Raw genomic sequence first — 26,501 nt, 5'->3', positions numbered from 1 at the left:
TGCCTGGGGCAGAAGGAGGGGCTGCGTGGCACAGTGCTCCGTCACAGCCACAAGGGAGGCTGTGTGAAGCCCTGGCCCCAGCAGCTAAATCACTGCTCAGTCCACACTTTCTGCTTGCTGCCATTGTCACAATGCCTGGCATTTCTCCTCAGAAGCACAGTGCCCTCTTCTCATCTCTCTGCTTACTTACCTGCTGAGTGCCTCCAACGAATAAGAACACCTCAAAAGCAGCCACACCACCTCAGAGCTTGTACTATGTAGAAATCCTTTCCGTGCTCCTCCACTGTATTTAATAAGCAGGGTAAATTAGCAGCGCTCACTTGTAAGAAGGTGATGGTGCAGAAGATGAGGATTCCCCAGCTCACCCTCTTTTGGATACCCATTCTGAGTATTGGGCAGGTTTGACTGAAACATAATAATCCCCCCACCAAAGAGAAATACGTACAACTTTACAGCCCACCCTTACTGCGTTTCTCTGTATATTCACTGCCCACGCAACGTTACCCACGGGATGCGGGTGGGAGGAGGAAACTTGTTCTCTTTCATGTGACTGCAGCACAGTTAAGAACTGCAGCAGGCTTCAGGACCCAATGGATTTCTAGTAACCAGTGGGGAATTTCTCAGGCACATCTCCATGTCTCAGCTTCCTGGTGGACCCCATGGAAAGATGCCGGTCTGCTCTCTGGGTGATTGCTCATTTGTTAGTGCATAGTGTGCAGAGACAAAGGCTGCCCAGGCCTGAAAAGCCCCCAAAGACAAGTTGTGTAGTAAATACATCTGTAAAGCTGTGTTTGAGTTACAGGCTGCCTGTGGCTCACGCACTTGCACTCCGTCTCTCCCCCTTGCCTCTTACTGCCTTAAAAAGGGATGGCAGAATAGATTGATAAAATGCAGCAAGTGCTAAACTGTTGATATGATTAAAAGAAGAAAAAAGAAGAGTCTTAGCTGAAGCATATGTCTGCAGCACTTTAATCTTTTATGGATTGCATACTTGCTGTGGGAGTGGAAGGGGATGTTGCAGGCTTACTTTCAATGCACACAGAAATCTTTCCCACAGCATGAGAGCTCCCTGGAAAACATATGAAACAACTGACTGGAAATCAGGACATTTCTTGTGCCCAGCACTCATTGCTCTGAGGGATTTGCTGTGCTCTGAAGGTCGTTTAATCATTTCTCTTCTTTGTTGGTTTCTTTCAGTGCATTTCACGCATGCTGCTGCTGCAATCAAGCCGTGAGTGTGTTGCTGAGCTTTTAGGGGTCCATGTTTCTGCCCCATGTTTTTGCCCCCGGTTCTTTTATTACTGTGTTACTGTGATGATTGCATCTGTTCTTTAAAATGGCTACTGAGCAAACCCACGTTTTTGCCATCAGTCACAAACTGTTCAGCCCATGTCAAACCCCCCCCCACAGAGCTTTTGAGTTGATGCCTGTGTTGCCTAGCAGGTATATGGCTGATCTTTGGGCTGTCCATTAACCCTGTGGTTACTGCACACAATGAAGACATAAATCTGCTGTAGTGATGAGAACGTGTCCCAGTGCTACTGCCCCTGCACCAGCTCTGGTTAGATTTTCAGGGCGTGCAATCTTCTGAGTGTGTAGCTTGGGGTTTTCTCTGCTTTGCTTATTGTTTGCATGGTTTTTATTTCTGAGGTGCTAGAGGAGCAGCGATGAAGGCGATGGGCTGGCACCGGAGGGCTGGCAGTGTCGCTGAGTTGGTCAGGTTGCTCCTGTTCCCTGTCATAAAGATGCCACGTGTCCAGGATCAGCCTGTGTTGGGCTCAACGTTTCATTTTCTGGCATCCCCTTCTCATGGGCCAGTGTTCGTGCTGGAGCGTGACAGAGGGTGAAAGGTGTCAGAGCAGAGAAGGGGCTGCAGCTTGGCTCCAGCTGCCAACAGAAAAGCAAGCCAACAAAACGAGAGTTAAACAGAACATACCATAGAACAGGTTAGGCAGGACTCTGAAGCCAGATACGAACCTTGTGCTGTGCTGTAAGGCATCTTTAGTCCACCCTCCTCCCTCTGCCCTTTCAGGATTTTTCTCCCCCCTGTTATGAAATAGGCCTGTGCGGGCTGGGCCGCATTGCCGGCAGGCGGGGAGCTGCAGCGTTGGCTCTCCCTCTGCCAGCTGTTTGTGAAGAAGGAATGGGTGCACTTGTCTGTGCCCATCATCCCCTCTGCACAGCACAGCATGCGCCTGGCTGCACGTCATGCCCTCTGCCTGGCTGCCTTGTGGATAGCCGGTCCCTGAAGTACCGGAGGAGGCAGAGAGGAGATGGGAAATGCAGGCGGGTGGAGCTGGCTGGGCTGATACTCCCTGCAGTTAATCATTACTCACAGCATAACCTGTTCCTGTTTTCTAGAGGTTTCACTGGCACCCGTGGCCAGGAGCACAAGGGGTATGTGACAGACTGCTTTCCAAGCAGCAAGCTCGGTGTCCGGTGCACAACATCGGTCCTTCTGTAACATGTTTATGCCTAATCCTTCAGTAAACATACCATATATAGCCTGGTGTGTGCTCGCTATAACACCCTGCTGCAAGGAGACTTCACTGGTACTGCATGAATTCCTTAGCTCCTGGTAACCAGCTGGCAAATAGGATGTCACCATATGTAATGTAAATATATCCCGCCAGTGACTTTTCTTTTTAAATCATCCTGTCCATAGCACATAAAGCACGTGTTTGGGATCGCGACAGCCCGAGATCTGGCACTTTGAGAAATGAGGGGGGTTACAGACAAGTTATCAGAGGATGGGCTGAGTCCTGTGCATGTGCTGCTGTTGCAGAGTAAAGATGCTTCTCTTCCTATAAATGTCATACAAGGCTCATGTTTATGAATCAATAGCTTAGGGACTCTTTTTGAGGTGTTTTCCTTTTCTCCCTCTCTGTTTCAGATACCTGTTGCTTCCTAGGTGATGCTTAAGGTATGATCCATTGCAAGCTTTCTCTTTTCATTTTGTCATCTTTCATAGAATTTCTCCCCTTCCTCTTTCTCTGTGCCTTCCTTTTGCTCACCTGGTGCCAGCAGTGTACTCAGTGCAGCAGAGAATGTGAGAAGCAGCACTCAGGCTGGATTCACAGCTTTCTTCATCAGCTGTAACATATGGATTGCCTTCAGCTTTTTTCTTTTTTTTTTCTTTTAAATATTGTGAAATGGCTTTAGCGTTGTTCTGACTCTTTCTGAAAGTGGTTTGGGAAAAGGAGATGAAGCCTGTCAACCTAGACTGGGGTAGGTTTTGTTTGCCTTTTTGTGCTTTCTACTTCTTTCCCCATTCCCTGGACTGTGAGGTGACAGTGCGGTGGTGAGGTAACCTTGTGTGGAGCCTTCTGTCCCTGCCTGGTGGCAGCTCTTAGCTCCTGGCTCCAACAGCTTAGTGCATGGCGATGCCTTTCGTACCTCTGAGATGGTTTCTTGGTCAGAGAGAGTGCCAGTTAGCTGCAGGGGGGTTTTCCCCTGGCGGCCTGCTCCTTATTTAGCTTGCAGAAGAGAAGAGTTTGCGGTGGGGGAATGTTTAGGTGTTACGTAAATGGACAGGACATGCATTTCTCTGACTCGTCTCCCATTGGCCTCGTCAGAATGAATTATGTCTGACTGCTTGGCAGTTAATTGGACCATCCTTCCCATTTCCTAAGCTGATAAGCCCCTCACTGTCTGCCTCAATCAGGCTTCTTTGTTTGAGAAGTTACTAATGCTGCAGAAGAGAATAACGACTTTCCTATGTACTGTAACCAAGTGATGGGCTCTGATCATTTGGGTGCTGTGATAGTCTGTGAAGATTCTCCACATTTCTTCAGCAACATCCTTTCCTAAGAATTATTTGTACTGCAATTCGTGTGGGGGTTGGCAGGCAGTGAAAAGTAGGTACAGCTGGTGCATTTACTACGGATCTTGTCACTTCTTGAAAGAATTGTGTTCATGTTTAAGGTATCCTGTGAGCAGCTTTGTTCTGGTGGATCCTGGTAGCTGTTGGGATCGGGTCTCAGAAATGGCTCCCTTTTATGACAGATCCTTCAGATGAGGACCGTCTTCCTGATGTGTCTGGACGGTGCCTAGCTTAGAGTGGGTGTTGCCAGAAGGTGAGTAATGAACAGTGATTAATCGTCTCTGCTCTGTGGATGAGTTAGTATGAAAAAGCACTTGGCTAAAAGCTGTGCTTCAGCAAACTCATCAGACTTAACCATGCAGGAGTCAGAAGCATATCATCCCAAAGGCCTGATTCTTGTGTCTCTGTGGGTTTTGTGTTGACTGCCGTGGATTTACTACATCAGACTGGGGGAGAAGCGTGTCTCCTTTTGTCTCCAGAGCTAAATGACAGCTGTACTACAGGTTGCAAATGAGTTGATGTGGAACCGTGTGTGCTAAAAGTAGGCATCCTTTGGTCGGGTTGTTTAGTAAAGATCTTGATGCAGAGGTATGACTATGAACCTTGTAGGTATGCTTCCTCATGTTTGTACCATTGAGTCTATGATACAAATGTACAAGAAAGATGTACAGATACCAGTTTGTGTGAGATTGTATCTTGGGTTTGAAAAGCCATTTGATTGGGAGCCCATTCATCCTTTACTGTCAAAAATGTAAATAAATAGGAAACTTAAAGCTGTAGTGATTTCTGAAATAGTTTCCATTCTGAGTTTTCATATTGATTTGAGCAATGCATTGCATGTGTTTGATCATAGTTACTTCTAAAGCCTCTTGAAAGCGGGATTAATCGCAGAAAACTTCTTTCATCCCCCATCCTTTGACTGTTTCTGGCAGCTTTCAGGGGCCTGAGCACACAAAGGGAGTACTGGAGGATTTGTTCCCTGTACAAAAACTGGAAGAACTGGGGATTTTTGTTCTTTCTTTTTCTTCCTTTCGGAAAAAAAAAGAAAAAAAACAAAACAAACAAAAAAAAGCAACACCAAAGCTCTCCAAGACACAGGGGATGTGAAAGTACACAGAGAAAATAAATATTTGTGCATTGCATTGTGAACCTGCATTTGCAGGTACGCTTTGACCTCGGGAAGTGACCACCTCTTTGCTTTTATTTGTAACTCCTGAGTTTGCGCCGCTGAGCCCCAGAATGGTAGTGCTACAGCTGGAGGAGAAGTTGCATACGCCATCCATGGGGATTCAGGCTGCCACCAGTGATGCTCAGTGATGATCCATTCATTGTGTCAAAGAGGTGCAAGGGCCACAGTGAGCTGAACGTGAGGCCCGGTCATCAGGACAAGGTCTTGTGGTGAGACTGAGGGTAGCAGGAGTTTAGAAGCCCCGTGTGTCCCACCAGTGGTGGTTGGGTCTCCATCCCCTCCAGCCAAGGACTTGTCATCAGACCATGGACAGCTGGCTGATGGCTTCTCTTGCTGTGACATCTTTTATTGGCATTTCTATTGCCTGACATTCAAGAAGACGGGCAAAAAAATTGCATTTGGATTTTAAACGTTCTTCCAAAAACTTTACACTTTGTACCTCGTCTGAGCCTTTATGTTGTAGCTAATGGCCACTCATTGACACCAAAGGCCTTGGCATCTGCCATGGGGTCCGTGGGCTGTAACCTTTCAGAATGCAGATGATGAGGAAAGAGCGGGAGGAGGTGTTCCTGTCCTGAAAGAGTTGAAAAGGAAAAGCTGGAAAACAAGTGGCTTCTCACTCAGGAGTTCTTGGAAAGAAAGATGCTGTGTATGTAGTAGTTAATGCAAATTGCCCTCTGTGTGCGCGGAAATGCGAACTGGCTCAGTGGCTTATCAGAGGGCAAGTCAGGATGCTGGAGTGCCATTGTTGCAACAGTGAACTGAGAACATTTGGGAGGCAGCCTAACTTCCATGGGAAGTTAGGGAACATCAGGGACAGAGAAGTTTAAACAATGTTTAGCCTCATAATTAGGGCAACTTGAAAGTGAATTAACTGCTGGGCCTGTAGTGATTCGTGTTCTTAAATGTATAGGACCTTAAGCACAGAAAGTATTGGGATAAGTCTGGAAAGGGTCCATGTGTAAGGAATGTAGTATTTCTGGCTTCCGAGATAGCTTTTTGTGTAGACAGCATGGAAAATGATTACAAAAACAAGTATTGCAAGACACTTAATGAGATGGGAAACTGGAAGTGCTAAAGCTGTGGCTCTTGGGATGGAGTGATTGTGAGAGCAGTGCAGCTTTTTTCTGCTTTGTTTTCCAAGCAAACATTTTTTGACTTGTGAACAACCAGAAATGGAGTTTGTCCAATGGACTTCAAGTCAGCAAGTCCAAAAATGTGCTGGACATCTCTCTTGAGTTCTGGGATGAGGGGCTAGGACAACAACTGGACAAGAGGAAAAAGGTATCTGTACTGTTTGCTGGCAGTTCCACACTGTGGTTCAAGACTTCGTTTCACCTTTCGAGAGGATGTCAAGCTGTCAACTTTCACTGGTTTAGGATGGGGGTGACTGGGACTGACTAGACCAGTTTGTGAGGAGCTTAGTCAGCTTCCTAATTTCAAGGTGTACATAGAGAGCCAGCTGGGACAGTAATGCTGGTAAGTTCCTCTGCAAGCAAGAAGCTGGGCCGCCACGAGTATTTCAGTCAGAGATCATCGGGCACCTTTATTCTGAGCCTTGTTTTCACTTGCATGCAGCTCTACTAAGCTTTAACCCGTTGTGCTGGAACACCACATTTCAGGTGTTTAGCTTCAGGCCACGTTTGTTTTGGTTGGAAGAAAAAAATAAAGTAATAAAACTAATAATCAAAAAGAACTTCGCCATTTGTAAGTATGCAACTAAGGGAAAATAACTTCAGGTTTTGAATTCTTTCTCATGTCCCGTCTCTTCTTATTAGAAGAAAAAAGCAAACCTACACTACCCTAAAAGGGGGTGGGAGGTCAGTCTGATCATTTTTTCTAGTCCTCAAAGTTCTGCTGCAGGAGTGCTGAGATGTGGGAAGGGGGTGGGAGATTGCAGGTACAGTGGTTGATGGAATAAACTGGCGGAGGTGGCAGCAGCTGCGCTTACTCTGTTCTTGATGCCTGTTGCAATATGTGTGGAGGAAAAAGCCTGCACGCGATCCCATGAAAGCTAAGCATCCTCTTGTCCCTCTGACTCCAGACTGGAGTAAGCTGGATCAGCTCTGTGAATGCTCAAGTTGGGAATGTAGCCCTGCATCTTGATGTAGCAATGTAGCAACTGTGTACCTGTATATCTGTGTACTGTTTCACCAGCAAGCAACGTGGTGAATGCCCAAATATTTCTCCAGTGCTGTGACACAGAGGTATAGAATTTCTGCGTAAGGGGTTTGCTGGTGTCAGACAAAAAAGCTGTTCTGTTGGATGTATTTAACTTTGCTGGTGCTTCTGTTCCATGTAAGCATAGCTTGAAAGCTGCCTGGCAAGGTTTACACACCTTACCAAACGCAGACGGTCTCTTCGGAGAAGAGAAGGCTCTGGGTAGACCTCATTGTGGCCTTCCAATACTTGAAGGAAGCATATAAACAGGAGAGGGAATGGCTGTTTACGAGGGTGGATAGTGATAGGACAAGAGGAAATGGTTTTAAACTGAGACAGGAGGTTTAGGTTAGATATTAGGAAGAAGTTTTTCACACAGAGGGTGGTGAAGCACTGGAACAGGTTGCCCGAGGAGGTTGTGGATGCCCCATCCCTGGAGGCATTCAAGGCCAGGCTGGATGTGGCTCTGGGCAGCCTGGTCTGCTGTTTGGTGACCCTGCACATAGCAGGGGGTTGAAACCAGATGAGCATTGTGGTCCTTTTCAACCCAGGCTGTTCTATGATTCTTAAATTAAAACAAAGGCCCAGAAGTTCGTAAATACTTGGGCACGTAGTGCATGGTCCTGGTAGCCCTCTGTTACAGACCACAGCTTGCCCAGAGACCCTTTGACAGTGGCTGTTGGAAGCTTCTGTGGCAGTTCATAGATCTCCTCAGTAGAAGGAGACTGAGGCCTGAGTAGACCAAGACTGAGTCCTTCAGTGTGGTTGCAGAGGCATTGCATGCATCTTAATGAGCTCATAGTTCAAGAGAGAACAGAGTAAGGCTGCAGCAGTGCTCACCTTCTCTTCCATTCAGGAGAAACTGCAGCAGCAGAAAGGAGCATGCCACAGCTCGTGCTCCAGAGTGGGTCTTGCTGGGCTGCAAATGCAGAGGATCAGATACCACTGGTGCTGGAACTATAAAAATATGTATATGAAAATGCAATTAGAAGGTACTGCAAAAGCTGCATTTGCAGGTACCATAGCAAGGACATTTTTCAAAACAAGGTCAGAAACGTTTTGCAGTAGAGAGTATTTCAGGACACTCCCTGACCTGTTTCATTTTCTTCGCTGAAGTGTTACAATAGCTCCAGGTTTCCATAGTTAAAGCTAGCAATTAATAAAACATTTCAGGATAATTTTTTTTTGCTTTGGTTATGTGCAGCATGTCTGTGCAGTGTGTGTTTTTAATATGCACTTTAAAAAATATAAAAAATAACTTTTTTTTTTTTTTTTCTTGGTTATGGAAGCAGATACTGTGGAAAGTGTTTTCTTTGACAAGACATTTGAGGTAGAAGATATTCGTTCATTAGAAGCACCGGGGAACAATAGTGAATAGCTTTGCTCTCTTCTGTTTTGAGGAACTCATCAAAATGGAAGAAAGGTCACTTTTATTGTTTGCTTCCCAAGAGAGAAAAGATGGAGTTTGAGAAGGAGTTAAATAGTGATTCGTATTTCTTTTCTCACAAGCTCCCTTTTCCCCCCTAACCCAGTGCTCCTCCCCTCTGGTGCTGCCCACAGCATTACCGTGCTGCTGATTTCAGGGGTGAGTTTACATGATTGTTTTGAAAAATGTTATAGTCTCAATCTCTGGTAATCCACCAGGTGGAAGCAGATGTGTACGATGTTTTTAGTTGTAAATCTGAGGTTGTGTGGAGTGGATTTCTGAGAGAGCTGCATCTGTGGGATGGAAAAGAAAGAACCTTCCTTGGTGCAATGCTGTCAGTAAAGCAAAAGTTTGCAGTTAACCACCGGCTGGAATCGTTGGTGGTTTTTGTTGATGCGGTAGGCTGGGTGACATTGTTTTAGCCAGTTCTGATGGATGGCTAGAGATCAGCTGCCTGGTTGCTCTGAATGACAGTAGGGAGCAGGCTGTCAGGAGGGAGAATCGGTAGGAAGTGGTTTCTTAGAACTGATGTTCTGCTGGTGCTAACAGAAGTTCTGGTCTGCTGGCCACCAGCACGCCTCTCTGACCTGCTAGAGCACAGCTGTGGCTCATGCTGCACTGGTCCCTTCCTGCCACCTTCCTGATAAGCACCTTGCATCCGGGTGCCTTGCTGCTCATGCAAAAAATGGCAACTTTGAAGTTCGGGGGAAGGGGGAGGGCATCCCTTTGTATTCAGCCCTCACAGGGATTCTGCTGTGAATGCATCTTTATCTAGAAAAGTGCTAATGTGTTCCTTCATTTGTTTCTGTTGAGGGATTGGTGGGGGTGGGTAGGGGGAGTCCACACCTCAGCAGGAAGCTGTAGGTATCTACAGAATAATCTGGAAGCATCCCTTGGCCTGCAGTCGTTTGGAAAGAGTCAGTGCTATCTTGGTTTGCGCTGCCTGTATTGTTTTGTGTAACATACAAGGTTTGTGTGCATACTGCTACAAGTTCTTGGTCAGTTCTAATACCATTCTTGTTGTTTTTCTGCTGATGCGTTGTACTAAAATTAGTGTCACTATCTGACAGATTGTGCTTTCGATAATTTAAGCTTCATGTGCAGGGCAAAGCATGGACAGTAAGTTGTGTTGAATCATTGGCTTAAATCATTTCCTCACTGACATGTGTGCTTTAAGCTTAGCTTAATTCTGAACGTGGTACAGTAACAAATTGCCTAAAAGTTAAACCTTCCCTTCCAGCTGTACCGGTGAAGATATTTGCATTTGCAGCCCAGAGTTGCAAAACCCAGCCCTGTGCTTGTACTTTGTGCATGTTAGGACAAAAATAAAATGGAGAAAGAAAGAACTGAAGGAAACCGTTTGCATCAGTTTAGGCCCAGTGCGAGCTGAGGGTCAGGATCACTGCAAATTCATCAGTTCACCAGAGAATATGATAATACAAGGAAATGATGATATCACAGTAAGATTTTCTTATTATTCTTGTTAGTAATAACAGAAACTTTAAAAATAAAAGAAAGCATAGGAGCAGAAGCGGGCAGCAGGGGAAATCATAGAATTACAGAACCAGAGGGGTTGGAAGGGACCTCTGGAGATCATGTAGTCCAACCCTCCTGCTACATGACCAAGTCCTGCTTGGAAAGGCAGAGCATGATGGTTCAGGAGAGCTGCTTCAGTGTGTTTGTCTTTAGAATTTCTTTCTGTCTTGGGGAGAAGAGACCGATCACAGCCGTATGAAATCTGATTTCTTAATGCTGTTTTGAATAAAGCAAAATAACGCTGGTCCCTCCTCTTCTCTGGATGACTGTGAACCCAAATAGGGAATCCCAGGCCTGCAGAAAAGTGACAGTAATCCTGAATCTGTAAGTGATACGCAGCCTTCATTGTTATTTTTAATGAATTAAAGCAGTGCAGAAATCCGCACAGGCAAATATTTGGTCCTGCTGTACCTCAGTGCAATAATTATAATGCAGAAACAGCTGATAGTCACGTCTCCAGTCCTGCACAGCGTTATGACTTGCTACCTACATTCCATGTTTAGCTTTGAGCGATCAGATGGTGCAAGCAATGTGAGCTAGCAGTGCCTGAGGACACGCAGCCAGGCAGCATGTCCTTGCTCCATGCAGCTTTGGTTTCTTTTCTCCACTTCTGTCCCATTCCGTCCCCTTAAGGTGATGCACTATGCAGTAAAGGCCACTCTCTGGAGGCGGTCAGCTGCCAATGCGGGAGCATGTGTGCCATTCCCACTGTGCTGCAGGTTAAGTCCAAGGCTCCAAGGTTTGTAAATATTTTTTCTAAAGTACCTGAGAACTCCAGGTGAGCGATTTGCCCTGCTTACCATTCTGTAGCTCTGGTTGAGACACGTAGAGGCACATGGTGGCTGACTGTGCCAGCATTGTTACTGGTGTAGCTTAACGAAGCATGAGTTGTTTTTTGGGGGGATAACTTTGTGCATGGGGACAGGGTCATTTACAGCTGCTTGTGAACAAACAAAAATGTGGAAAATGCAGTTTAAATCAGCCCTGTGAACTCTGAGGGAGGCTGAGGGTGGAGATATTCTGGACTTCTGTTTGCTTTGTGCTTAGTGCTGCACAAAAGGTACACCCAGTCCTTGATCTGGGAGAGATTGGATAGACAAGCAATAAAATGACTGACGGACCGCCTGGGACTGCTCTTGCTCTCTTGCTCCCCTCTTCCAGGGATGCCATGGAAGAGATGCAGTGCAGACATTTTAACTGTGGTAGTATGTTTTATGGTGAACTTATTTTCACCGGGTAAATTGGAGAGCTGAACTTCAGGTAGAATTTTAAATGGTGAGAGATGTTCTCTATGACAGAGGGACTGCAAATGAGCTCTGAGCTTGAGGGAAAGGAGCGAGGGGAAGCGGGAGGAGGAACTGCAGATGGAACTGGCTGAGAGTTTGTTCCGCGACATCTTTTCATCTTTCCTTGGTACTGCAGCAGCACAGGAATAGAGTTACAGACAACATTCTTGCTCAGGTCTCTCATCCCGCACTCAAATAGAGGGTGTAATTTGACGATGCTTCAGCTACCCTGTTTGAAGGCTGTTGGTGAAATGTTTGTGTGCATGTATAGAGAAAAACAAAAAACAAACACACCACAAATTCATGGCCGATTTCATCATCCCTGGTCACTCCTAGGCATGAGGGAGAAGGGAGCAGCAGGAGCTGAGGGGTTAAGCGAGGACTGGCTGTCTGTCCTTCTGAATGACAGCCGTGGCTTACATCAGGTTAAATCAGTCTGTGCTCTGCAGACTGAGGCAAAGCAGAATGGATTAAAAACTGTTTTCCACATCTAGCCTTGAGATTCCTTCCAGCTGTAGCTCTAAATCAGCTTGTGGGGGGACATGTATCACTGCATCATAGCAGCAAGATGGGCTGTGAGGGGCATCTTCTTCCAGGGCAGTTCTGGCAGTCAGCATTGGCTGAAGTTTTTCTTACTAGCACATCTGTATCCACAAGTTCCATGAGTTGATTTTAGCCTGGGTTTTCTGCCGTCCTTTTCCCCTGATGTGGGGTGGAGAGCAGCAAGGCCTGCTGGGCCACACGGGAGCCACCTCATGCTCCGCCGGGCTGGCTGGCACAGGGCTTCTCATTCGGCCAAGGTTATCTTGCTGCTGACCTTGTAGCAGAGCTCAGCCTCTCTGTGGCATGGTAATTGTGAACATGAGGGGCTTTGAAAGAGTCTGCACAGACTGATTTTTTCTTGCTTTTCTAAAAGCTGCAGTTTATGTGCATCCCCAGTCTGAAGTAGGAAAGAAAGCAACACAGTGTTTTGTTCTCAAATTCTGAGGAGGTCCCATCTGAAGATTCCTATTTTCTAAAATGCACTGTGGAGACTTCCTAAACTCAACAAGACAGGAGGCTGCCACGCTACAGCTCGCCTTAAAAGTCCTCTTTTGGTCCTGTACCTTGTTGGCTGTTTGCTTACAGGGCTCTGGTAGCTTGCCGTAAGTGATACATGGCATCTGATTTCTTCTAGCTGCCGACTTTCATGCCGGAATGTCTTTGCCTTGGTTGTAATTGGTTCAGTTTACTGAACTAAATATGTTTGCATGCTTTTGGGCTGAAGAGGGACTTCTGTTCACTGTGTAACAGAATGAGGCGTGGGGATTAACGGGGGGGGGGGGAGAGGGAGGAGTTGTGTGGGTTTTCTTTTTTTCCTGGAGGCATCAGGCTCCTCCTGTCGCAAGGGAGAGCATAGTACATCGAACCTAAAGACCTTTAAAGTACATGCTGAAATGGATGCTGGGAAGATACAGTACAGTGCTTGGGCACAACTCCAAGGCTCTCAAGGCAAGTAATATTTAAACAAGCTGAACAGCCCCTTTAGGCAAGCAGCAGGAAATCCAGTGCTGAGCTTTGTGTTGTTGCATGGTCAGCAGAAGATAAAAGCTCAGGCTATGCAGCTGGGCTTCCCTCCTATCACTGGATGGCAAACTGTTCAGAAAAGATAAAAGGGCAGAAACGAACAGGGGGTCGTCTTATTGAAAAGCATTCCTTCATATTTTAAGCTGTCAAAGTCCTTTGCAATTTATTGTGCCTGATGTAAGTCAGAGCCTACACCGTCACTAGCAGTGGTGGTGTGTGCTGGAGCTTCTACCTCAGCTGGCCAGTGGAAGGTGAATTTAGCCCTCGGTTCTGCTGGAGATAAATGTTTAATGCGGGCAGGATGGTGATAGATGTAGGTGCCTTGCTGCAAGCAGGAGCCTCCCACAGCCCTTCCAGGTCTCTCTTTTGGCAGCTTACGCTCGACTGGGCGCAGTTTTAACAATGAGGAAAACAAATTTAACTGAATGAGATTACTATTTCAAGTCTTCTAATCACTATTTACTGTATTCCTCCCCTCCATCCCTCCTCCTTTTTTCCTGCATCACAGCGCTGGTGTCTTGGGAAAGAAAATGCTTCAGAGCATTTGTTACCAATTTAGCAGCAAGTACGTGCTCAAATTTGGGATTTCTGAGATCTTTGTGTGCCATATGTAGGCAGAGCGTAATCTTTGCTAGTTCCAGTAGAAAGGAGCAAACACAAATTTGCTGTTCTTCAGATAGTGTTTCTTTAATCTAGTGAGACTTACATTTGTGCAGCCTTTTTGTTTTGGTAGGACAGTTAACTGTCCTCCCTGGGGTTCCTAATTGCTTATCATGGTGTAATCAGTCTCCTGGGTATACGAAGGGATGAAACATTGCCAAGATGGAGCCCCTGACTTCCCCCAGAGGTCTGATAACCCTTCCAACTACTGAACCCTTGTGGGAGCTTGCTTACTTTAAAGACCTTGCTATTTCTGAAATTATCCCTGTTTCACCACGTTTAGGAAGTTTTATAGGGGCATATTTACTGAGAATCCTCTGAACTTGTCAGCTTCCATATTTTTTAATGTCAAATCTGTATTGAATAATGTCTTTTGAGTTCATTGTGAAATATGCTGAACATGTTGCTGCTCCTTCTGTTTAAGAAAGTGTAGACCCCCATAGCCTCTTGTGTTGTGCAAGACCCTAATAGATGAGGGAAGGCCCCTTTCTGTCTTCAGCTGTCAGTAAGTCGGGCTGGCAAAATCTTCCAGCTTCAAAAACTCTCTTTGAAGTTCAGATGAATAAACAAGTGAAACAAATCTGGTGACTGTCTTCTAGTTTTTGGTAGAATTATACTTTCACATTACCATGTGTGAAATGAGTGGGTAGGCTGAGAACGTTTTTCACCTTACAGTGAAAAATTATTTATTTAGCTAGTGGTTTTGTTTGGTTTCTCCTTTAGTTTCTTGTTTAAACTCATTAAAATACACACTTATCTTCTCCACAGGTGAGACTGCCACTAATTCCTTGAATTCTTCCCCTGCACCTCTTTATATATAATATTTGAGCTCCTGAATGCTTATGAAACTTTGTGCAAAGCAGTAATGTCTGAACTGGAGAAGAAAAATAGCTCCTGCTGTTTAGTACCTGCGGGGAAAGTATGAAGTGAGATTTTCTGCCATTGAGATGTTCTGTGTCCTTCTGCTCGGAATTAACGTCTATTATGTATGAAGTTTGGAGAGACTTTGGGTAGAATTACATTTTGCGCCTTTGAGGAGTTGTATCCTATTCAGAGACCCATGTCTGATGATCGTTTCTTCTTTTACGTCTCTCTTAGAAGTGTGTTGGTATTGTTCACCTCTAGTTGTGAAGTAGAAGTCTAAGTGGCCTCGACAGAATGAGTGCAGGAGTACACGAGGGCTGCTCAAGAAGTAATGCCTCCTATTTTATGATGTAGGCCCACAGTGTTACAGGTGGATGCTGGTGGTATGGCAGTAGAGGCTGAACCTTCCCACCAGTATTCCATTCCACATCGTTGCTGTGTGACAGATGGCAGCAGAGGGGCAGTCTGACAAAATGGCGTCTGATATGGAAGTGCATACGAAGCAAAGGTGTGTCACTGAATTCCTCCATGTGGAAAAAATGACACCCATTGACAGTCATTGATGTTTGCTGGATGTTGATAGAGACCAAACAGTGAAATAGTGTTTTGTAGCTGAGAATCTGCTCTATCAAGCAGTGTTTTTGTACTCTTTATATTGGTTGTTATTTACATGGAAAGAAATAGGAGGCATTACTTTTGGTGCAACATATTACCACAGTATGGACTGGCTTAAAACTGTAAGGTGATTTCATTACTGGAATTGAAACAAAGTGGCTGTGTGGATGTATATATATATATATATATATATATACATATGACTGAGAAGACGTTCACATGGGAACATCCCTTATGAAAATAAGTATGAATTTCAGTGTCACGGGTCCTACTGTGATCCTCTACTGTTGCTTTGCTGTGTGTGAATAGCTGAAAGAGATTAGTCAGGGTTCCTCTTAGCAAACTCTTGCTGTACTGCTGCAGAAGTTGAGATGGCTGTGAGTGGACGCACAGGTCACTTGATCTGTTCCATGTGTGCCTTTGGTTGTTTTGGAATTTGCCAGGAGTTGGACTCGATAATCCTTATGGGTCCCTTCCAAGTCTATCCAGTTTATGATTCTGTGTTGTGTTTTTTGTTGGTTTTCCTTTTTTTTTTTCGTGGTTAACGTTTTCAACTACTACACAATCGAGTTGAACATTTCATAATTTGTGCTGCTTTGTTTCAGAATAATGTTTTGGGGTGTGCGATGTTATCTGTCAGAGGGATTGAGCAGAGGGGAGTGAGCTGCCCTTTTCATACGTGAGTTGTGGAAAGAATTGTCTGTTTGATGGCAATGTGTGAAGTAGTAGAACTGTTCTTTTGGAAGAGGAGGATGGTTTTGGACCAGCAGCAGGCATTTTTGGCTGGAGGAGCAGCAATTTGAAACTTCACTTACTGAAGAAACCTGTTCACAATTTGGTCTGTTTTCTTTTTTTTTTTTTCCCTCCGCTTTCCTGAAATAAACTTCCTGCAATTCTTTGTGATGTGCAGGTGTCCAGACTCCCCTTTACTCACAGTGACTTGTACAGCCTGCCTGACAGCTGAGGGCTGCACCTAAGATTCTGCCAATGGGGCCGTGCACTGCAGTGGTCCTGACAGAGTTACAGTGGGTACCTTTTACACCTGCAGGCTGCAGCATCTCCCTTTGTCTGAACAACTGAGAATTGCATTCCAGGAGGCTGCATGTGGGTAGGACTGCCCATAATAGAAAAAAAGAAAGCTGCAGAGGCTGTAAGCTGCTTGCCTAATCCCTGCGGCGCTTGTGCTGAGGAGCTTCAAAACTTTGCTGGATGGATCTGGAGGCTCGTTGCAGAGCAGGGGGTCAGTCTTGACAGTGTTTGCAGTTATTAACGTTAGTGGATGTTTGTTCATTTACTGTGTTTTTTTGTTTTTCTCTGAGCATGTAAGAGGACTGTGGCCTTGCTACCAGAGTGCTCCCGTTCAGGGAACTTAGGACTGTTCCCGCTGACGAGCTTTGAAGATCAGCAGGCATTTCCTGTTGGTTTACTGCATTGTTGGAGGATCCCACTGCTGCAGAAGTCTTTAGGCCCATCCACCCGACTGTGGGCATTCCTCACCCCACCAGCACGTGGATTATGCTGTTTGCAGACTGTCTAAGCTCCACGATGACCTCCGTGGATTCCTCATGAGCTTTTGCAAGGCCAGGCCTGTGTATTTTGTAAAATCCTTTTGAAATGCCTCCTAGACTTTTAAAGTCCTAGAGCAAAAACTATGTGGCAAGGAACAGAGAAGATCAGCAGTTTGATATGCTTGTAGATGAAGGGGATTTGTGTTTGTGTGAGTGTAGGCAATTCTTGGCTTAGAATGCATCTTTTTCAGGTCACATGGAGAGAGGTCTTTTCTGAGGAAGCTTCTTCTGCTCATCTGGTAAAGAAATTGCAGAACTGGATTCCTGTGCTCTTTTTTAGCATGTGTGTTGCAGTCTATGAAAATTAAGAGATGCTGTTTCGTTTTGTCAGTGTGCAGGAAACACCTCCCACAGGTTAGTTTCAGCGTATTTACTTCAAAATAGAAAGAAAACTCATACTGAAGAGTACTATTGACAAGTAGCATTGTTGTTTAAAATTTCCCTGGTGGCTCTTCTGTGTGGGTCTCAGCTTGGGGATGCTTTGCCTGTTTGCCAGCACGATCTACCGCTGTAATTAATTTACCTAACACAAACAAAAAACAAACACTGACTTTCAGAATACAGAGCTCTCCAAACAATGCTGAAGCAAGGCTGCCTGCCCAGCTGCTGTAAGCAGTGCTCGCAAGGCTGCAGCAGCTGTTCATCAGCAAAGGGGGAGAGACATTTTTCTCAAGGCTGGGTTCTTCCTTTACCATGAGGAACTGATAAACCCCACTTTGAGAGATCTGTGGTACTCTGGCACCTATTGCTAATATCTGATTAGAACGCTCCAGGTTAAATTGAGCAGCTAGCTTGTATCTTCTAGTTCTGGTTCAGAATGATGGGAGAATGGCAATCGATGGTCATTTAAATTGAATATCATGTGATTACATCGGTGGTGCGTGTCTGTTTCTGGTCATTTACAGATTGTAGGAGGTGGTTGACTTGAAGCCTGTTGTGTCTTTTGTGGTGCAGGGCAGGAGTGTGGCTTTGCCTTGTGGCTCTGGCTGAGGTCTGCCTGCTGTGGAGATATAAGTACGAAGCAGCACTGCTGGTTATGTCGCTCACAAAAGGTTGTGTAGCTGCTTTGGATGTTGTACTGGAGAGTGACATTAAAAATGCTTTCTGAGGTGGACAAAAGAGTGAAGGTTGCACAGAATATTTCAGAATCCCTTCGCTCCAGCACTTCTCTCTTTTCTCCCTGTGACATGCGGTTCCCCCTCCTAGAACATCAAGCTAAAACTCTGTAAAAATCTCTTTCAGTGTGTGTGTTACTGAACATTTTAAATTGATTTATAAATGTGTTGTTTATTTGTTTGGAAAGTGTGATAGAGGGAATAGTTCCTGTGCTGACCAGAAACAGAAGACGGGAAGATAAGGATGTTAACAAGGTGGAGTAGAAAAGGAGATGTTTGTTTAGAAGAAGCCTGGTCTCCAAAGCCTGTGGAGCAGAGGAACCCTGCTGATAACACAGATGAAATAGTCTGCCTCTTTCCTAACTTAAGAGGAGTGGAGCTTTGTAATAAATGGCTGCCATGTGGCAGCTGTCTCCCAGCTTCGTGAGCCTGGCAGTAGTTAATCCTGTCAGCAAGTCATGCTCCCTGGAAAAGAGCAGTGAGGAGAGCTGCAGACTCTTGAATCATTCTCTCTGCAAAACATTTGCATGTTGAATCTCTTTCTGCTTAAAATGAGTTTGGTGATTTGGTGGAGGCTCTCATCTTCAAGTAGCACTAGCCTACAGCTGTGCTGGCTTTTAAATGTTGGAGATGCATGGAGATGTTGCGATCTTTTTTCCCTCTTAAAAACGAATAAGCCGTTTTGGTTTTGGAGTTCATGTGTTCCTGGGTGTAAAATATGTTGTTTTGTAAAGAAGGGTTGCTCTGTGTTGGTATCGTTATGTGTTAAGAAGTTACAGGTTGAGCATCTGAGGTCATGATTATCCTTAAGAACGTGAGGCTTTAAAATATAAAAGCATTTACTTCAATTTGTTTTTTATGTTTTGTTGAGCATCTGTAGTTTCTATCCTTTCTACGTAACCTGTAAAACTAGAACTTTCACTGACAACAAGTTGGAGATTCTTGTGCAGTAGTGTAATAACCTCAGTTTTTCACAAGGCTTGCAATGAGGTCGTAATGATTGACAGCACCACCATCAGGAAATGAGTTTTATTCACTGTAATTTCTGTCTCTTTTGTCACGTTGTGCATTGCATTGCTGCAGTACCTTGTGTGGTGTGCAGTGCTTTGGCACGCTGCCTGGTGAGGTGCTGCACAGGGCACACTGCCATCACTTGCAGTAGATGTGCTCTTTTGGGGCTGTGCAGGGAGCAAACCAGCACTGTTCCCTTTGGTGAGTGAAGCCCTCTTTAAATGGATCTCTGGAGGAAGAGGATCACAAGCAGCATGCCACGCAAGATGCAGGGCACTAGCACAGGAGATTTTCTGTCTTCCTCTGCATGATTCATCCTGCCTCTCAGTAATCCCTTCCAAACCTGTCCTGCTGCACACATGCAGCTCCAGCTCGGTGTGAAAAACAAGCATGAGGCAGCAAAATGCTTGCTCGTTTTCTCCCACCCCATCCTCCAGAGATTTGCCTGGGACTTTTGCCTGCATCCTTGGGTCTGGGGCTGCCCTGGGCCAAGCTGTGGGGTTGCAGGCCCCCCCTCCTGACCCAACAGCTGCAGGCACCGATTGCCAGCGAGCGGCACAGCCGCATAGCTTCGTGGCTTTTCTTCCTCTCGCTGCTGCTGTTCCGTCTTGTTTCCACAAAGCCGCGAGGAGGAACAACCAGACTGATTGTCTCCCCACCGGGTGGGTGCCTGGGCATCTGCAAGGCCAGTTGGTAAGGCACAGAAGCCCCTGTTTTTTAAGTGACACCAGGGGCTATTGATTGCAGGCTCGAGCTGTGCTGCTGCTGCACAGATGCTTGCTCTTGGCCCACCTTAAAAGGACAAGATATCCCGTGGTTCAGATGGGCTGTATATTGCTGGGAATGCCAGCATCTCTCAGCAGAACTGAGTGTCCCACTTCACCCACACTGCATCCTGCAGCCTTTTCTTCTTCAGAGCTGAAGGGCACTGCAGCTTGCCTCGGCTGGAGGGGAAGTGGCTTTTCTTTTACACTGAAAAGTTTTCTATCTGGTTCTCCCAAGCGCAATTTGTCTAGCTCACCCCTCAGGCACTGGGACCAGCACCCCGTTACCTCAGCACAGTGCTTGCTTGCTTAGCCATCTAGGTGACAGCACATCAGTGGATAGATTTTTTTTTTCTTTCTTTTTCTGTCCTCCAAGGTATGAAATTCACTGGGTTTGTGATTCTACCCTTTGGCGCAGGGCAAAAAATTGAAAGAAATCACAGGGCTATCAGTTGCTACGTTTCAGATTGTTTCCTCTCTTTACCTCCCTTGCTCCCCTGAGGCAGCAGCAGCAGTGAGGTTTTGCTTCCCTGAGAGCTGCTGGGGGAGCTCAGGCCCACCTCCCACCTCAGCAGGGAGCCTTCAGGGATGGGCTCTGCAGCCCCTGGCTCTGAGGAACGTGCTCCCAGGCTCTCCTGCACCATGTCCCACAGTGTCTCCTCACAAAGCAGGATGTGGGCCAGCCTCAGCCTGATCAGGAGCCTCAGTCAGGCTGGTGAAGGCCCGTCCATCTGGGGAGAGACCCTGTGCCATGTCTCGAGGCATGCTGCTGTCCTGTAGCCTGCCAGCCCAGGGGGACGGGGAGAGATTTTCTTGGGTCGCCACTTCATCTAAGGCAAATAAACTGGAGTCCAAGCCAAGAAACACATCAACTTCCTGGAACTCTGCGAGCCGTCCACACAGCTGTCTTAGCTTGCCGAACACATGCAAAGCAGAGCTTATAAGGACAGACAGTATTGCTTTTGTGTCCCTCCTCGGCACGCGGGGAGGGAGCAGGGGCAGGGCACACTGGGTAACGCTGAAGGTCTGTCTTGTCCAACATGCTTCTTTGGCCACTGTGAGCTGCGGGGCTGGATAGTCTCCCCAGAGGCCTCCTGCACCCCACTGGCTGAATGGGAAGCTGGCAAAATGAGGATGGAGGGGAGTTTGTATGTGGAGGGAGTGGAGGAATCTGTGATTCCATTTGCTGGCTTTTGCTTTGCTGTTTTTCCAACTTCATTTTTTTGCGTGTGTCTGAAATCAGCTCTTGTGGCCCCAGGTTTGTTCAACTGTCTTGAAATCTCAATATCCCTTTTTGTCTGAACACACAAGGCTGACTGCAGTTTGGTGACAAAGGCTTCCTGGAGGGCCAGGTGCTAACCCACAAGCTGATAGGGAGGATGAGGAACAGCTTTTAGATAGGTCTTTGATACGAGGGAGGAGGAATAAGATGTTAGAAAATCTCAGAATTCATCAGGAGCTGGTCAGTTGTGTGATGTTGCCATCCTGGGCGCAGTGATGGTGGGCAAGAGTTCAGTGTGCGTTTGTACCAGACCCTCAGATGTGTAAGGCATGGTGGCAGAGAATAAGGCTTTCTCATCAGGGGATGGGGCTGTCAGATTTTGGCTTCGCTCTCGGCAGTGCAGCAGCATGTGCTTTGCTTCTCCTTTCTAGCCTAGCAACACCACAGGCTGCTGCGTGTCGTGCCATCCTCACTGCGTGCAGGGACAGACGGGAGTGTGCTTGCTCTTCAAGTTAGCAAACTGCAGGGCCAAGAAGACAGGTATGCATGCATCTTATATTAACTCTGCCATTGAACCCATTGACCAATGCAGGAAAATTCCATCCAGGAAGCCCCTGCTTTTCCAGCACAGCATCTCACTGTTACATTAGTACAGCTTCCTCATTTTCCCTGTGACTTATCAGCACTGTACCAGAGCATCGTGGTGATTCAGAGCGGTAGTTTGCTTAAGGCAGTAGCAAAGTTCAAATTCTGGTATGTTTCATGGAGAGATGCTTTTGGTCATCCAAGCCAAAGTCCTGAGGACTGCTAATGGTCCATAGATCATGAGAATGCAGATTTCAAAACTTAAAGAAGAACCAAATCGCCCACATATCTCATCATGCATGCAAAGGGGTGAAACTGAAGAAGTAAGCATCTTTGGATATTCAAAATTTAGGCTATTAGGTGTGGTAGCAACAGTGCACAAAATAATCCATCAATGTGGAAGTCTTCTTGCTCTTATTCGCCCTGCCCCTAAAACAGGTGGTGCGCTCCAGCCGTGCTTTAAGGCATGGCGGTGAGCGTGTGCTTCACTTGTTTATTCAGTGTCTGTGCCTATCTGCCAGTGTGTGTGTCAAATTAGAGGAGGCACGTGGATGCTGTGGATTTGTAGAGTTGTAGAATGAGGTATTCCACTCGTGCTAACGTGGATAAAACAGCTGTATCAGTAAGAACCCCGAGAGGTTATTGCAAGATGAGCGGTCTGTCTTTCAGTGCCCAGAGTGCGCGTGTCCTGAGCTGTTGCTCCTTTGGTTTGGTGTCTTTGAGGTTTCGTTTGTTGTTGGGTTTTGTATGGTTGCTTGTTTTTGTTTTTTTTTAACCCCAGAGGAAAACTTTACTTAGAGGTACTAGTTCAAAAGCTTTGGGGCAATATCCTTAGTGCCTGTCTTGTTCTGAATGCTGAGCTAATAACCGACCACCAGCTATTCCCATGCCACTGTGTTTTTTTTATGCTTGTCTTCCTTTCCCCATAGGCTGCTCTGTACTGGTGCTCCAGCAGTGGTGACAGTGAGGTGACGCTGCCAGTATATTTCTCTACCGCTGGGGTGCCGAGTCAGCACCAACACTTCAGTAGCAAGGGCACAGTTGATATTAAAAAGGTCAGTTGGGAAGACTTTTTTCTTTTGGTTTTCCTTTGCATTGAGGCAGTGGCTTTCAATGGTATTAACCCCTTTTTCTTCCCACACAACGCGTTTTCATCCTCTTTCCTTCCTTCCTGCCAGCTTTGAAGCTAAATCACATTCAAAAAGTAGTTTGGGTGGCTGTGTGCATCTCTTGGGGATGCTTTTGTGCTTGGGAGCGTCTCTGTGTGCTCCGGGATGGAAATCTGCTCCTCTGGTGGGCGCTCAGTACAAGACCATTGCATCAGATACCTTTCTGAAAGTGGTGTAGTGATTCTTAGGTATTATGATCTCAAGGGTAAACGGTAAACTTCTGTTTATTCAAATGCAATCTCTCTCTTTGAAGTTCTGCTCATCTCTAAATTCGTATACTAGGAAGGTCTGGCCTTCATTTAAATGATCCTTGGATATTTTTTTCTATCACTAAGAAGACAAAAAAAAAAACAAAAAAACTTTGGGAAAGCCTTGAATAAGATAATAGCATTGCTAAGATGGAAATGATGAAGAAGGCTCAGGATTCCTGTTTGGGCCTCACAGGAAAACGTGGTTTGAAATGCGTGTGTGTGGGGGGTGCATTCCTAAAGCCATCATTTGTTTCCCCTGTTTCTGCTCCTCCCACCGTGTTCTGTGCTGCGTACTATGGCATGTTTAATGAAACCAATAAAAGTATTTGGCTGAGAGTGTTAATCTTTCCCTGGCCCAATTAGTGCATGGCTTCCAATTTAACATTGATGTGAACATTTTTTTAAGGCAGAACAATGAGCAGCTTTGTGCTACACACCAGGTTTTCCCCCTCCTTGCCTGTATTGTGTGTTTCTTTCTACCTATTCCAAACAGAGAGCTCCTGTGCAGAGACAGGGGAGCAAACCAGAGCAGGGACTTGTACCAGCTCCATGTTAGAGTGGCTGTCTCTCATTGGCAAGTCAAGTGATCATGACTCTCAAGGCTCATCATCTCTTCTCCTTTCTTCTTCCTTCCCCTGTAGCCCTTGCTGGCCTGCATTCTCCTTTTTGCTTCATCTGTGATGCTCATCGCCAGAAGGAGGAACAGCTGTAACAGTTGAGAGTGGTCTTTGAAGAAAAAAATTAAATACAAATAAATACACATAAGCAGAGGGGGGAAGTAGCTGCTGATGGACTCAGCTTTAGCATACAGTGGAGTCACACTTTATCCCAGAGGAGGAAATAGGTCTAGCAAGTGTCTTCCTGTACAGACTGAATGGGAAGCAACAAGGCTTTTTTCTTTTTTCTTTTTTTTTTTTTTTTGAGCCTCCTGTTTCTCAGCAGCTCTCCTGTTATGTGTGGCATCGGGATGGGCCTCCAGCACAAGGAGGAGCTGAAGGCCCTGCAGCCTTCTGTGTGAGATTGCAGCTGCCTGGTTTCATGGCTTCAGAAACAACACCACGTGGAGGGAGCCGGGTCCCTTTCTGTGACCACGGGTGGAAGGCTGTTGGGATTTTGTTTTGTTTGTTGCCCCCTCACATGTATGCCCTCTGCTTTCATAAGAGAGGGTGACTGTGATGCTGGGGGAGGGTCTCCAAAATAGATGACTTGAATGCTTGTGACCAGTTCCCTGTTTCCTAGAGGCTTTGCTCAGATGTTGAATTCAACCTGAGGCCATGCTGTTTGCCAGCCTCTTTCCTGTTTGTCTCTCTTTCCTGGAGGTCTTTGTTCTCTTTTGGGGAAAGGGAGGAAGGAGGCTCCATTGGTGTGACCTCCCAGCTGGGGTGTTTAGAGTCCTGAGGGCAGGGCCACAGGGCATTCCTGCTGTCACTGCTTGTCTGATTCCTGGGATCTCATAGGTGCTGTGGAAAAAAACATTTCCCCGTCCTCACTGATGCATTTATTAAGGAAAAAAAAAAAAAGCTGCAAGAGAAACCTCTCAGTATTCTCTTGCCTGAAGGCTTTCTGCCATGGGTTTTCCCACAGGAAGGAGTGATTTGGCCCAGTATCCTTATTGTTTCTATATCCTATTGCAAATAGAAAGTTATGCCTCTGAAATCAGTGCGTCCTGCTCATGTGGTTATCTTTGTTTAAGTGGTACATTTTTGCTTCATGCAAGAAAATGGAAAATACATATGTGAACAAAAGCATGCGACACTGATCCTATTTTTGCAGAACTGAATTTCAGTCTTTTAACTGCTTAAAATTAAGAAATGCTGAATCTTCAGAGTTATGCTATAGAGTAACTTCTTCCAGGACGTAATGGTGGTAACATTAATGCTAGAGGTATTGACTGAAAGAGGAAAGGGTAAGTGTATTTCTGAAGTAGGAGCTGGTTTTTGTTGATGTGTTTGTTTGCTTTTTTTTATGTAGTAAAGCACTTACTTGCATTGTTTTAACAGAAGTTTTTCCAAATGATACAAACTGGTCATTGTTTTTGGTGGTACTGAGTAGATACAGCAAGCAACTTGGAAGTGACTCTTCAGTACTTGTTCTCTTCAAGATTAAATCACTTACTTTCTTTTTAACCACTTACGCAGTAGAAAGAAGTGACCGTATTGCTCTTAAATGACCTCTTTTAAAGACCCTATCAAATAAGCAGCTCTTATACTTGTTGGAGAAAATACAGGAGGATGGATGCTTGGGCTCTCGAATCAAGCAGTCCCTTGCATCACGGGGAACATTAGTGCTTTGCTTAGCAGAAAAGCATACAAAAGTAACCTTCAAAGAGTTATCTTGAACTGTTCAAGGTACCATCAAAATAGTCTTGGTTTCTGAAGACGCAGACTAAAAGTGGTGTTTGAAGAAGTTGATTTTATCTGGAGTCTTAGACTGTGGGCTTCAGTCAGCTCACACATATGTTTCATCTCCAGACTGTGCTGCTCACTGTGTCAAACCACCAGTGTGCTGCTCCTGAGAAGGACGGCAGTTTGAAGTGGAGAGCTTGAGTCTGCTGCTTTTTCTTGTGTTGAGTAAAGCAAGGAACTGCATGACATGAGTGAAGAGAGCAGAAACTGGGCCGTTTGTCAGACTTCTGTTGTTCACTCTGAAATGTCAGTAGTTGGGATACCATCATTTCTTGTTTGCATACGCTGTTCAAAAAGCATTTGAAGATATGTTTTGTGACTGATTTGCGTCATCCTTGAGAATTTCTTATTTAAAAGGAAGAAACCCTATTAGCCATAAATTGAGAGCGATGGCCTCTGCTTTCTGAAAAAAGGGAAAATCCATATTAAGTCTGCTGGGTGCGATTTGGAAACCTGAGATGATGAAATGTCCACAGTGTGTTAATTTCCAATACGAGGTTATAAAAATGTACTTCTCCAATAAAAAGATATGGATATTTTCAGTGTTATGAATCATCCACTTCAGAGGCTGTGACCACGAGTGCCACAAAGAGAACTCCTCTCTTTGTTACGTGTTGATGATTCACCTTCACCTCTATCAGGGATGTTCAACTGCATTGCCATTCTCCAGCCAGAGCAGGAATCCCTCCTGAAACCCCAAGGGTAGCATGATAAGGTTGTGGTCTAGAAAGGGGTGTGGAGAAATTCTGTCAGCAGATATGGTGGTTGCTTGTCTTCTGTTCATCTAAAACCCTTGGGCAGTGGGTGTAAGGAATGTGCCAGATGGCCCCAAAAACCTCAGTACTCATTTCTTGCTGCAGGAAGGAAGAAGATTGCCCTGAATTCATCTATTGGTGTAAACATTAATCCTCCAAGAAGAGAAATTGGGGGGTGGGATGGTTGTGAGTGAAACTGAATTACTTAGTGAATCTCCAGCAGCAGGATACTCTTCCAAGTTCTTTGCCGTATGTCATGAGTGTCAGTGGCACAGTGGCTTGCTCAGTCATTTGTTCCCTACTTCTTTCTTTTTTTTTTTGTGGTTGAATGCTGGGGACCAAGCTGTGTAAGGGTTTCCTCTCCTTTTTTGCCCAGATTTCACTGCTGGTGGCAGCAGCAGCATCTCCCATTCCTGTGCCAGGATGCTTGTGGCTTCGGGCGCTTGATTGCATTGGCTCCGTTGATGTGCTTCCACCATCAAACCTACACAGCCATCAGTAGAGCACTCAAAAAATTGGGGTTTTACTCTC

General features: G+C 45.7%; 1 protein-coding gene and 1 long non-coding RNA gene across 3 annotated transcripts in view; one reads left to right on the top strand and one right to left on the bottom strand.

Moving 5' to 3' along the window:
• Positions 1-26,501, top strand: part of RREB1 (ras responsive element binding protein 1) — a 122,477-nt gene that overhangs the window by 28,871 nt on the left and 67,105 nt on the right. The window lies entirely within an intron of this gene.
• Positions 1,622-2,245, bottom strand: LOC122178799. Its single transcript, XR_006178479.1, has 2 exons — positions 1,978-2,245; positions 1,622-1,887 (listed from the first exon to the last, which is right to left on the bottom strand). It is a non-coding gene; the product is annotated as an uncharacterized LOC122178799 (long non-coding RNA).

Source organism: Lagopus leucura, unplaced genomic scaffold (genome assembly GCF_019238085.1).
Source record: "Lagopus leucura isolate 7727_CA_CO unplaced genomic scaffold, USGS_WTPT01 Super-Scaffold_100002, whole genome shotgun sequence".
NCBI lineage: Eukaryota > Metazoa > Chordata > Aves > Galliformes > Phasianidae > Lagopus > Lagopus leucura.
This window is presented reverse-complemented; position numbering and strand designations above follow the sequence as displayed.